At 52.7% G+C, this 12,995-nt stretch overlaps 1 protein-coding gene across 2 annotated transcripts in view; it reads right to left on the reverse strand.

Annotated features, from left to right (window-relative positions):
• The window catches only part of LOC147886016 (vacuole membrane protein KMS1-like), an 89,256-nt gene that overhangs the window by 19,217 nt on the left and 57,044 nt on the right, over positions 1-12,995 (reverse strand). The window lies entirely within an intron of this gene.

Below are 12,995 nucleotides of genomic sequence, written 5' to 3' on the forward strand. Positions count from 1 at the left end.
TGGAGTAGCTATACATGCAATCGATTGCTACTCGTGGTACTTGCTTGCTAGCTTGCACGTATTGCGTAGGGCGCTTGAGCCTTGCAATTTGCCGACGCTTGGAGATAGCTAGCAGCATAGGTGTCATCAAAAAGCATGAAGACCCTGAATGGCTGGTTGTTGTGCGCAAGGGATGGCCTAGTCGAGGCTAGTGGGCTTGGATTGCAGGTAACCGAAGAGCAGGGCTGTCACCTGCGCATGCATGCCCCTGTACGGGAGATTTCGCCTCTACAGTCTAAGTCAAAAGTACAATTTTTTACCTAAACCTACAATACCCTAGCCACATTTCATTGAACATGAAACGTTTCGAAACGTGCTGCACGTTGATAGGACAAAAACCTGTATGAAGTTTTTGAGCACTGTATATAGCTGTGGGTAGGCACATAGTTGTACACATCTAGGGTAGGTGTGGGCTTTTGGCATTTGTGGATTTGGCGAGACAACGGAATCTGACAACGGAACCTCAATGGCACGCATGTTCCGCGGATAGCGCAACACACTTTCCGGGTTGCAAACATCTCCCTCACGACCAACCTTGAATTCTTGAGGGTCTGAAACAAGGGATTTTTCTGAAAATTATTGGTCTTGAACAGTGAACGGGGTGTCCTAACGGGGTGACCCCCCCCCCCGGTGTGAATGTACCCTTCAAATCCTTAAACCGTGAGGAAAAGGGACCCCCCGTTCTCCCCAACGGAAAGTCGGATCGGAACAAGATTTTAAGGGGGTGATCCACCCATCAATGACCCCCTAAAACAGTATCTAGAGCTCCAATCCACTCAAAACAAGTAGCCTAAACGGAGCGTACCAGTTTACAGCAGAAATACAAGAAAAAAAGATTAAAAGAGAAGGAAGAGGAGGGCATTTTTAAGTGTCTTCTCAACACAAACGAAGCGGGAGTCGCATAAGTACCACCAACTCTACAACACTTGACTTTTGCTGTAAAATAAACCCCTTTTTTTTTAATTACAGCAAGTCATTTTCTCTCTTGTATTACTAAAAGGAAAGAATGGAAGGGGAAAGGAGATATAACAATGAACTTATTCATTTTCCTCCATTACCCCAAGGAGAGAGAGAAAGAACACCTTCACCCCCTCCTAAAGAGGATGGATTAGGTGACAGTTACACACATCTTGAGTACGATAACCCACAAATAGATTTACAGCAATCTCTCCTTCAAGAACCTCTTCATAGGGAGTTCTCCTTTCATAATGAAAGAAGAAATGAGACCAGCCAAGAACAAGGTGATGAGTTTACACCTTCAACTCAAAACCCAGCACACATGGATTATAATCCAGTGCAAGAGGAAGAGAGGAGACTCTTGTTGATAAGCTGATTTTCCAGCTTAGCAATATGATTGAGCAGTCCATTATGACAAGATTAGGGACTAAGAGGACTTTAAACTTTGGGGATGAAGAGTTGAGTACTCCTAAGAGGTCCAAATTCCAACCACGAGAGAGAATTGAGTTCCCCAAATATGATGGGGCAAGGGAGGCTGACAAAATTCTCAATTGGATTCGCCATTTTGAGCTATACTTTGCCCATCAAGACAAGACCGAGCAAGAGAAGCTTGCTCTTGCCACATTGCATCTGCAGAAGGATGCTCTAATGTGGTGGTCTTTGTCACAAACAAGAAAAGAGCCTATTCATGAATGGACTAAGTTCGTGGATCAACTGAAAGCCACTTTCATGCCACCGAGGCATGAAGAGAACCTAACCTTTCATTGGGAGAGGTTTAGGCAATTCGATAATGAGAGTAATGTAGATTTTATAGCAAGATTTTGAAAACTCTCTCTAGAGTTACCCAAAAAGAGTGAGGAAGATAGGAGAAAGAAGTATTTAGCAGCCTTAAGCCCAAAAGTAAGGTATGAGGTTGAAATGTTTAACCCGACCATGCTTAAGGACCTCACTAAGCCGGCTGAAATAGCCGAGAGGAAATTGAATTCTCGTAAACCCTTCAGTAAGGAGGGTGGGTCATCATATAAGACCAACAATATACCCACTTTTAGGAAACCAAACTGGTGTAAGAATAATAAAGGGAAGGGTAAATCTCTTGTAAGGAATGTGAACAGCCAATCACGTCCTGGATGGGTGCCATTTCCTTCTATGACGGACGAAGAGAAGAGGAAGTTGATTAAGGAAGGAAAATGTTTCGGGTGTAAGAAACATAAGCCAGGGCACGTTCTCTTGGCTAAGATTGCCAAGACGAATTCAGTAAAAGGGAAAGCCAAGGCATCCAAGCAAGAGGGTGAGGCTTCTACCTTGTCACCCTCGGGCCTCGAAATCTAGCGTGACTATTGAGCCAATAGTGAATGATGTCCATTCAGCCAATACCTTTGGGCCTCATGATCTTTTTAAGGTGTACAGATTCAGGAATGGACAGAGAATAGTGGTTCTTCTAGACGATGGATGTAATTATGACTTAGTGAGTGATAGATTGGTAAAATTACTCCATCTTAAACCAGAACCTATAGAAAAACATGTCGCTCTCAGGAGCTTTTAGGGGACACGACACATCCATAGTACGGAATATTTCTTTTCGTATACAAAAATATAGAGATTGAAGGGATTTTCTAGTAGCTCCTTTACAAGACGTTGACATGATTCTAGGTAAACCATGGCGGTATGATTTTAACCCTGCTATTCATCCTCATACACATCATTGTTGCTTTGTACATAAGGATGAAAACATAGGATCGTAGGGGACTGAGACGTATATACAATTCCATTGATTACTCCTACCGAAGCAAAAAGATTAGTAAAGAGAGGGGTAGATTGTAATCTTGTGTATATGCGGGATTCACGAGATCTTCATATCTCAAAAGAAGATCGGAAGAGAAATGAGTTCCTTAGAGCTTATGAGGATCGATTTTCAAGAGATGACTCATTCAAATTGCCTATGGATTATGGGATTGCAGATAGGCGAGATTGATTTGGATGGGGATAGCCAGGATCTTCAGTCACTTTGCCCATTCCCCACTCTTTATGACTTGGGGCTCGGTGGCTTGGCTTTCTCTTACAGGACCTCAGGTTTTCTATGAGGGACTTGACTCCTCTCGGGCCATTTCGGTTCGACGTCATCGGGTTGAGTTCTGCTCGTTATGTGTGGTTCCACACCGTCCTTTTACAGCTGTACATGCCTCTGTGGATACTTCTTGGGAGATTATAGCGAGCATAGCAGCCTGGCATATCTGGAGAGCCAGATGCACAGAGGCTATGGAGGGTACTCAGGTTCATCCCTCGCACACATTGGCTAGTATCTGGACAGACATCGTACACACTCTGATGGCCGTATGGACGGGTATGCAGGGGGACTCCCGTGCAGCCTCAGCTAGGAGGGCTTCTTTCTTCAGGGAATGGAAGGATTCTCCTTTCTTCTCTGAATCTACTACAGGGTTGAGATGGCACTTTCAGCCTCAGCCTTGGTTTCTTTCCACCTCACTCTGAGGGGGTTTTTTTTATTATCCTCATGATTTCATGATGTTTCCGCTTTGAGCTTGCTCTTGCGGGTTTTTGTTCTTACTTAATAGAAGTCTTTTTCATGGAAAAAAAATTGCCTATGGAGAGAGAAGATGATCATGCCATAGACTTAGAGCCAGGAGCTTCTCCTCCATGTAGAGCCCAATACAGGATGAACAGGATAGAAATGGAGGAGGTAGAAAAACAAATTGAAGATCTATTGCAAAAGGCCTGATTCGACCAAGCAGTTCTCCATTTGGAGCACCTATATTATTGGTCAAGAAGAAGGATGGATCATATCGTATGTGTATAGATTACCGTGCTTTGAATAAACTTACGATTAAGAACCGGTATCCGATTCCAAGAGTGGATGATTTATTGGATATGCTTAAAGGTGCTAAAGTTTTTAGCAAATTGGATTTGAAATCTGGTTATCATCAACTTCATATGAAAGCTGGGGATGAACATAAGACTGCTTTTCACACTCTCACTGGACATTATGAGTTTTTGGTCATGCCTTTTGGCCTAACTAATGCTCTAGCCACTTTTAGTAGGCTGATGAGAAGGGTTTTGCGACCCTACTTAGGAAAATTTGTCATAGTCTTCTTTGACGACATTTTAGTTTTCAGCCAGAATGAGGAAGAGCATAAGGATCACCTTGCTAAGGTAACGAAGCTCCTAAGGAAGGATCGATTGTTCCTAAATACCAAGAAGAGTGAGTTCTTCAAGACAGAAATAGAGTATTTGGGACACATTGTATCTGCTGAGGGAATTCGGATTGACCCTAAAAAGGTCAAGGCCATAATTGAATGGCCAATACCCAAAAATATGCATGAGCTGAGATCCTTTTTTTGCCGAAAAAACAGTGCTAATTATATTACTTCGAAAACAAGATACAAGAGGTCAGCTTATAGCTGACGGGCTGCGTTCACAAACCGGACGCAGCCCAAAAGGTAGCATAATAGATCATACTCTCACGGAGGGATATGCTGAGTGTGAATGAACAGCCATCGGGGTGGTGAGTAGTGCCACCGAAGGCCCTGCGTAGTCTACTCGAAGAAGAGGCTCTGTGTGGCCCAATCCTGGAGGAAGCGTCTCCGCTTCTCCTGACCAGCCCGGGAGTCTCCCTGAATCTGGTCCCACTGGCCTCTGAGGGTATGAATAATCTCACTCCAAATCTCCGCCATGATCTGGGCAGTCGATAAGGAGGTGCCACCGAGGATCTGCGTGCAGCGCGAGGTCCAGATGTGCCATCCTGTAATGCTGCTGATAATCTCCCAGACTGGCTGCCTCTCCCGAACTCCTGTATCAGCCTCTGCTAGGTGCTGTGGGATACCCTCGAGCGGCCCCCACGTCCCCTGTGTGATAAGGAAAGTGGGGTCCTGCTGGCATGCCTCGAACAAGTGATGAAGACCAGGTGCGGTGCTGCACCAACAGAACGCGCCCCAAGTGATCACTCCTAGCTCTGGTGCTGCACGAGCAAGAAGCCCGAAAGTCCACCTCCACACTTCCTGGGCGCGCGTACAGCTCCACAGGCAGTGTTTTGGTGACTCCTCATCCGCATGGCAAATCTGACAGCAACCGTCCTGGCCTATCTGCCTCAACCAGCTCCCCACTGGAAGACCTTTGTGGGTAAGAAGCCACAGGAAGTATGAGATCTTCCGCGGCCGCCAGCTCTCCCACAAGGCCTTCCAGAATGCCTGCAAAAAGAACCTGGAAATACCCTGTGCGTACCAGCTAGGACGCTGGGTGGGGGGGCGGCTCTGCATCCTCCCGAGAACTCGCCTGCCCAGAGTCGTGCTGTAAGCGAAGAAGGAAGTCGGCCCCTGTCCTGTCACAATCTCTGGCCACCACCACTCTCCTGGGTCCCACTCAAGTTCTGACAAGGCCCGCCCCTCCCAGAGCCAAAGACGCCAAAGCTGCAACTGGTCCTGCTCGATACTAGGGTCGGTATGCCAGACCTTCCCCAGAAGGCCTACGACCCTAACCCTCTGCCACGGGAGTAGGGGGTCGATGAGCGCATCCTCTCTCCTGAGTCGTCCATCCCCTGAAACCGCGAAGAAGGCGATAGAGGAGTCATCCAAACGTCCTGCGACCACCAGTGGGATGCCACGGGGGGTGAACTGTCCCAGCCAGTGGGTGTCTCCAGGCATGAGGACCTGAGGCTCAAGTGGAGCCAACCAAGCGGCTGGGATCGCACCGTCGATCTCCGTGCGTCTCGCCTGGACTCCGCGTGCACCTCCAGCTGCGTCTGCAAGATCGGCCATCTCCAGATGTCTGTACGTATCCCTCCAAACTCGAAGGGACCGGGCTGGCCCCCTCATCCAGCCGTCCCACCTGATATGTGATCTCTCCCCCAACTGAAGGCCCTCGGCGTCTCTGACCTGCCCATTCCAGACGAGCGGCTGGCGATCGATCTCCTCCTGACAGCTGGGCTGGGACTGAATGAGACTGAGACGGAGCCGCCTCCAAACCATGAGGAGGCTACGAACGAGTGGGGAGCGGGGCTGAGTGAGCGGGGCGGAAGTGAAGATCCACCTGAAGGACGGTAGCCACTCTCCACCTCGGCGCGGGACACAAGAGCCGACTCCCTGCTGAAGTAACATCTTCCACGTCTGCCCCCCTGGGGTCAAACCGCGGATGATAAGCTTGCCTAACAAGGCCTGACTCTGAAGCTCTGGATCAATGACCCCCAGACCACCCTCAGCCTGCGGAAGAATGACTGTCTGCCAAGCAACCCTGGCTCTGGTATCTCTATGCCCATCCTCCCCAGACCAAAGAAAGTTCCGAACCAACCTCCTGAGCTGTGCCACGCTGGATCTCGAGAAGCACCAACAGGAAGCCACATACCAAGCCATGGCTAGAAGGACCTGGTTAACTACCAAAGCACGACCTGCAAGGGAAAGCTTAGCAGTGCTCCAGAAAGCCAGCTTCCGTCGGATGGAATCTAGCACCGGGAGAAACTGCTGAGCTGGCGTAATGTCTAGGCCAACCTGGAAGCCAAGGTATCTAGCTGTCTGTCCACGTGGAATCCATCTGAAGCCCAGAAATCGCCCCCACTGAGAACACGCCCCCGGGTCTGTGAGAAAACCAACTGATTTGTTCCAGTTGATTTTCGCACCAGCGGCCGAGCAGAAAACCTCCAGGGCCATCCGCACCCTCTCTAGCATCCTCTCATCGTCCTGGACATAAAGGGCTGTATCATCTGCGTACTCTGAGTCCAGAAGCTCCGTGTCCTCCCGGAGTGGAAGGCGAACACCCCTGAGCCCTGTGGACCTCGCCCGAAGGTAGTAAGTCATGGCCTCGGCGAAGAAGAGAAACAGATAAGGAGCCAGGGGACAGCCCTGACGTACTGATCTCTCCAAGCTGAATCGCTCACCCATCCTGCCTCCAATGATGACTCTGCTGGACGCTGTCCTGTACAAAGCTGAGATACCCTGAATCCAGCCTGCCGGGAAACCTAGCCGCTCCAGAGTCCCCTCCAAAAAGGACCAATCCACGCGATCGTAGGCCTTCTCGAAGTCGAGAAGTAAAATGGCAAGGTGTGATCCGCTGTACTGAGCCCACTCCGCCGCCTCTGAAAAGGTGAAGACATTATCCAGGATACTGCGATCCTGGACAAAGCCTGTCTGAGTGTCATGGACGAGGTCTGGAAGTAGAGGTCGAACTCTGGCACTGATCATCTTGGCGAGGATTTTGTAGGCAGTGGTAAGGAGAGTGATCGGACGCCACTGGCGGATCTCCTGTCTATCTCCTCCCTTCGGGATGAGGCAAATCAGTCCCGAGGAAAGGCTCTCTGGCATCTGACCGCTGCTGAAAATCCCCTGCAGAGCTGCAAGGAGGGGCTGATGGATCTGGTCCCAGAAGGAGGTGAAGAAAGCTCGGGATAGCCCATCCTCACCTGGGCATTTCTGCCCATCAATGGCCATCAAGGCCTCCAACATCTCATCCGAGGTGAACGGCGCCAACAACGTCGCCTGCATGCTAGGCTGGACAAGGGATGGAATGTGCCTCCACACCTCCTCACGGTCACGACTAGCACGAGGGGCAAGTGGCTCCTGCTGGAAGAGGGTCCTGTAGAAGTTAGTGGCCAACCCCAGGACCTCCCCCGGGTCCGTAACAATGTGACCATCCGCTGTCCTGAGACTCCGTAGCTGATCCCCTGCAGCTCTCTGGCCGTGTGTCCTGAAGAACTCCCTGCACATCCGGTCACCCTTCCGGGCCCAGAAGGAGAGAGAGGCGTGATAGGAGAACTCGGAGCGACGCTGGAGGGTCTCCTCCAAGAGGGCTCTGGCTCGAAGGGCCTGGATCCGAAGCTCCTCCGAGCCCGGGGAAGACTGCTGAAGTCGCTGAATGGAGGCGAGGTCCCTCCGAAGAGCTCTCTCTCTGCCCCACCAATCCTGTCGAACCTGTAGGGCTGCGAGCTGGCAGATCTGGCTGGACTCCTGCAGAGCCTGCGCGACCGAGTCTACCAGATCCACGCCCTCCCCCCAGTCTCTGTCCCAAAGACTGCAAATGCTGCTACGGACGTCCACCCTCGAGAAGATGGAATCGGGAATCCTGCATGATCGGGGGGGGAGAGTCTGGGCTGCCGAATCTAATGAAAGGAGCACAGGCGCATGGTCGGAGAGTGTCGTCCCTGGAACAATGCCCGCCTGGCCACCTCTGCTGATGGCCCAATCACTGACATAAAACCTATCAAGCCGCTCCAGGAGTCTGCCTCCTTCCCTGCGGAAGCCCCAAGAGAAGTCCAGGCTCCCGTGCCAACGCCGGAAGGACGGGTCTCTCCAACTGTCCCTCCCTCCTGTCGCGAAGATGAAAGAGTCCCAAGCTGACTGCTCTGCCTGAGCCATACCTGTGAACTCCGGATCTCTACCCTGCTGGTCCTCCAAGGTCTCCAGGTTGTTGAAGTCTCCTCCAACAATCCAGGAATCCATGTCTGGAAGAATCCCTGTAAGTGTCCTCCAGAAGGTGGCTCTGCAACGGAGGTCTGTGGGAGCATAAATGTTGAGGATTCCTATCGTGGATCCCTCCAAATTCAGGCCTACCCAAAGGGCTCGGCCTGGGATCAACGTGCCGTGACCGAAAACTATCTGAGCTAACTGCTCGCACACGGAGGTACAGACCCCCCCGCTCCTCCCCTGTGCGCCGATCGAAGGCTCCCAATAAGTGTAGGAGCGTCCAGGGAGAACCTTCCCGCAGCTGCGGGCATGAGCCGCAGAAAGCTTGTGCTCCAGGAGCAGCAGTACATCCAATCGACCAATCACTGCAGGCTGAAGTTCCTGACGCAAAATGAGCTTCCTGGGACCACGGGTGCTCGAAGAGTGAAACCCGTTCACATTCCAGGATACGAGGTGTAGGCTCATGGAGAGGGCTGGGGGGCTGCGAACAGCTGTCTGCTCGCAGTCGAAGTCGAAGAAGAATCAGACATATCGGAGTGGAGGCGCTGCCGCTTGTGAGAAGGTTTGGAGGGGGAGACGGGGTCGTCCTGCCCGTTCTTCAACACCTTCAGCAATGGCGAGAGGCCTCTAGTGCCATGAGCAAATGCTTTCTCGAGCCAGCTCGAGATCTCTGAAGTGGTCATCCCGTAGAAGGTTCGGAGTTTCTGTTGGGACCAAGCTCTGACATCCTGGGGAAGAGGCCATGCCAGGGGGGGTCTGAGGATCACGATCAATCGGAAACGTTTGGCAGCGCAACGCCACCGCAAGCGCACATCGCCCTCGGACCACTGAGTCTCGAGGAGCTGCCCACCGGACGGGCCTATCCAGGAGCAAATCTGGGCGTGTGTCTGCTCTCTGAGAGCCTCCCACACCGAGTCGTCTGTCCAGGTCTCGGTGCCATCGCTGAGGAACGTGAAGGCGAAGCTAGGGCCATCCCTGGGAGCCAAGGCAGCAATCTTCCCATCCGCCCCTTTGCGGAGCATGAAGATACTAATGTCGAGATAAGCCGGGAAGGTCCCAAGGTCGGCCACATCCAGGTAGTCCCAGGGGCCAGATCTGTAAAAGTCTCGAGGGAGCTCTCTCTCCTGGAGCTGAGACCCAGCTGAGTCTGCCACTGAGGGGCTAGCGGGAAGGGAAACCTGCTCCACTGGTGGTACAGACTCCGGGTGTCCTACAAGCGGGGGGGGAGGGGGAGGAGGCTGCGGGACAGGCGACTCGGGCTCCACGGAGGCGACTGGCGGAGAAGGTGGAGGAGGTGGAACGGAGGCTGCACTCGGCTGGGAAGGCGACGGTGCAGCTAACTCTGTAGGAGGGGCGAGGGGAGCAGGGGGGGGAGGGGGATGGGGATGCATCTGGAACTGGGGCTGAGGGGGAGGGGGAGGGGGAGGGGACTGAGGGAAAGGAGGCAGGGGCTGAAACTGCGGGGCGGGCGAAGGGGGGGGAAACTGGGGAGAAGGCGGGGGGGTGGGAGAGAGGAGGATCTGAGGCTGTGGAGGGCGGGCTGCCGTCGAAGAAGAAGCTCTCCCAGGTCCCTGGGGCATCTGCCTGTCAGGTCTCTGGAGTGCTGCTGCAGGAAGGGTGACCTCTGCCTCCTTGCCTTTATCCGAAATCTTCTTATTCTTTTCTCTTTTCCTTCGAACCTCGGTCCAACCGCCCACTACCTCTGGCCCAGGCTCCGACTGCCTCGGCTCCTCCTGACGTGGCTGTCCGGGGGGGGGAGGTGGGGGCGGAGGGGGCGGGGGCGGGGAGGGTCGAGACGAGCTGGCAAAGCGTGGACAAGCAGCCGCCAAGTGCCCAAAGCCATGGCACCGCAGGCACTGACCTGGCTGTCCGGTGACTATCATGCTCTGGGTGATACTGCCGGCACCTGACACGATCTCGATCACTGCAGGGAGAGTCGCAGGGTCCGCCACAGCCACACGGACTCGGGGAGCTCCTGCCGTGGTCACCGCGTCGGCAAAGGTGTCGTGCATAACCCAGCCAAAATGGGAGCCCAAGTCCCTGACAATCGGCCGCAGCTCAGTAGCAAGCCCTGGAAAAACTAGTGTCACTGGGTGGCGAGGTATACGGAACCGAGTATCGAAATCCGCTGCGCTGAAACCACGGTACCACGGGACTATCATGATGATCTTCCCATCCACCGATGTGGGGGAACCGGCAATCAGATTGCTCGCAGCTTTCTCACTGGAGAGTTTGAGCCAGAAGATGCCCCTTCCCATAAGGGCCACCTCCTCAATGTGGCCATCCTCTAGCAAGAGAGTGGACTGGAGCCAGTCCCTGATGGTAGACCTGGAGGGGGAGTGTCCAATGACTCTACCGTAAACAGAGGTACGAGTAAAGTCACTGGCTACCGCCTGAACACGGGATGATTGTTGCTCTGTCAGGATAACGCGGTAGGCATCTGGAGAGGGAGGGTCCGACTGGGCCTCCGGATCCGGGCTGGGGGCCGCCATACCGCCAAGACTAACTGCAAGCTTCCGATGAAGAAAAACAGGCTGCCACCCAAGAAGGGGATGAAGCGGCAGTGGAGCCTGGGGGTGAGGCGGGCGAGGCGAAATGAAGGGTCGGAGGGGTCGAAGCTGAGGGCGAGGCGAAGGCTGCGGGGTGCGGGGAGTACGGAAGGGGGCGAGAGGGCGGGGGGGGGGGGGGGGGGGTGAAGTTGGAATGGCGGGGGTGGAAGGGTGAAGCGGGGGGGCGAGGGGAGCGGAATGAGGCGGAGGCGGGTGAAGCGAGGGGGTGAAGGAGCAGCGAGGGGGCGGGTTGGAGCGGGGTGGATGGCGAGGGAGCAGCGAGGGGCGGAATGGCGGAGGCGGGGCGAGGGCGAGGCGGGCTGGAGAGAGAGAGAGAGAGAGAAAAAAAAAAAAAAACGAGGCGAGGCGACGCGGGATGGAGCGGAGGGGGCTGTTGGAGCGGCGGCGAGGGGGGGGTTAGAGCGGGGGCGAGGGGCGGGTTGGAGCGAGGGGGCGGGATGGAGCGGAGGTAAGGGGGTGGGATGGAGCGAGGGGGCGGGTTGGAGCGAGGGGGCGAGGGACGAGGGGTGGGTTGGAGCGAGGGGGCGGGTTGGAGCGAGGGGGCGAGGGGCGGGTTGGGGCGAGGGGGCGGGATGGAGCGGAGGCAAGGGGGCGGGATGGAGCGAGGGGCGGGATGGAGCAAGGGGCGGCTGGAGCGGAGGTGAGGCGAGGGGTAGCGGGAGGGGTGGAGGTGGTCGCGGCGAGGGGGGGGGGGGAGCGAGGGGGGAGGTAGGGGCTAACGGCGAGGGGGGGAGGGGAAGCTCGCAGGAGCTCTTCGTTCCGTGCGTGCTTCGAGAGGCCTTCGAATACCTTAGCTGAGATCCTTCCTAGGGATGTGCAGTTATTATCGCAGATTCATTAAGAATTTTGCACGTCTTGCTTCTCCACTAACAGATTTGTTAAAGAAGCATTCCTTGTATGAGTAGGGAGAGGTTCACCAAGTAGCTTTTGAGGATCTTAAGAGAACATTGGTCACTGCACCAGTGTTAACACTTCCGGATATGGACAAAGAGTTCTTTGTTGTACGTACGGAAGCGAGTGGTACCTCGATTGGGACATTGTTGATGCAAGGAGGGCATCCCATTGCTTATGAGAGTAGAAAACTTCAAGAGGCTGAATTGAAATATATCACGTATGAGGAGTTACTGGCAGCCATTCATGCTTTAAAATTATGGAAGCATTATTTATATGGTTCTACTTTCAAGATTAAGACTAGCCATCAAAGTATCAAGCACTTGTTTTCTCAAACCATTGTTTCTTCAAGGCAAATCAAATGGGCTGAATATATTCAATCCTTTGGGCAACCAAATATTGAATATCAACCAAGAAAGGAGAATTTAGTAGCTGATGCTTTGAGTAGACGGCCCCAAGTTAATCACATTTGTGTGATTAAGGAGAAATCATTAGGAGCAATGGTTGAAGCTTATCCTTTAGATGAGGACTTCGCTGACATTTATGGGAAGATTCAACGTAATGAGGTCAGGGGTTTAGAGGCTTATTCCATCGTGGATGGATACTTATTTTTGGGACGTGCCATATGTGTACCCAAAACATTTTGGTATCTAGTCATGAGTGAGTTACATGCAAGTCCATATTTTGGACATAGAAGCATTAGAGGGACCATTGACAATATTGAGAGGTACTTCCATTGGCCTAAACTTCGCAAAGAAGTTTCGACCTTTGTTCAACAATGTGACGTATGTCAGCGCATTAAATCTGACACAAGTAAGACTACTGGTCTTTTGCAGCCTTTGCCTATTCCCTCGGAAAGGTGGGAACACATTACAATGGATTTTGTGTCAGGTTTCCCCAAGGTTGGTCAGCTTGAGCAGATTTTCACTGTTATAGATAGGCTGAGTAAACAAACTCATTTTATTCCTTGTAAAAAGGAGTTGTCTGCTCCTGAAACAGCAAGGTTATTCATTAGGGAAATCTTTAGGTTACATGGGTTACCAAAATCTTTTGTATCGGATAATGATGGCCGTTTCATTAGCAGCTTTTGGACAGCCCTATTAGAGAATCTCGGAACCAAACTGAAATTTACTACAGC

Source organism: Dipteris shenzhenensis, chromosome 25 (assembly GCF_047967505.1).
Source record: "Dipteris shenzhenensis isolate YYH24624 ecotype China chromosome 25, Dip_SZ_1.0, whole genome shotgun sequence".
In the NCBI taxonomy this organism is placed as follows: domain Eukaryota; kingdom Viridiplantae; phylum Streptophyta; class Polypodiopsida; order Gleicheniales; family Dipteridaceae; genus Dipteris; species Dipteris shenzhenensis.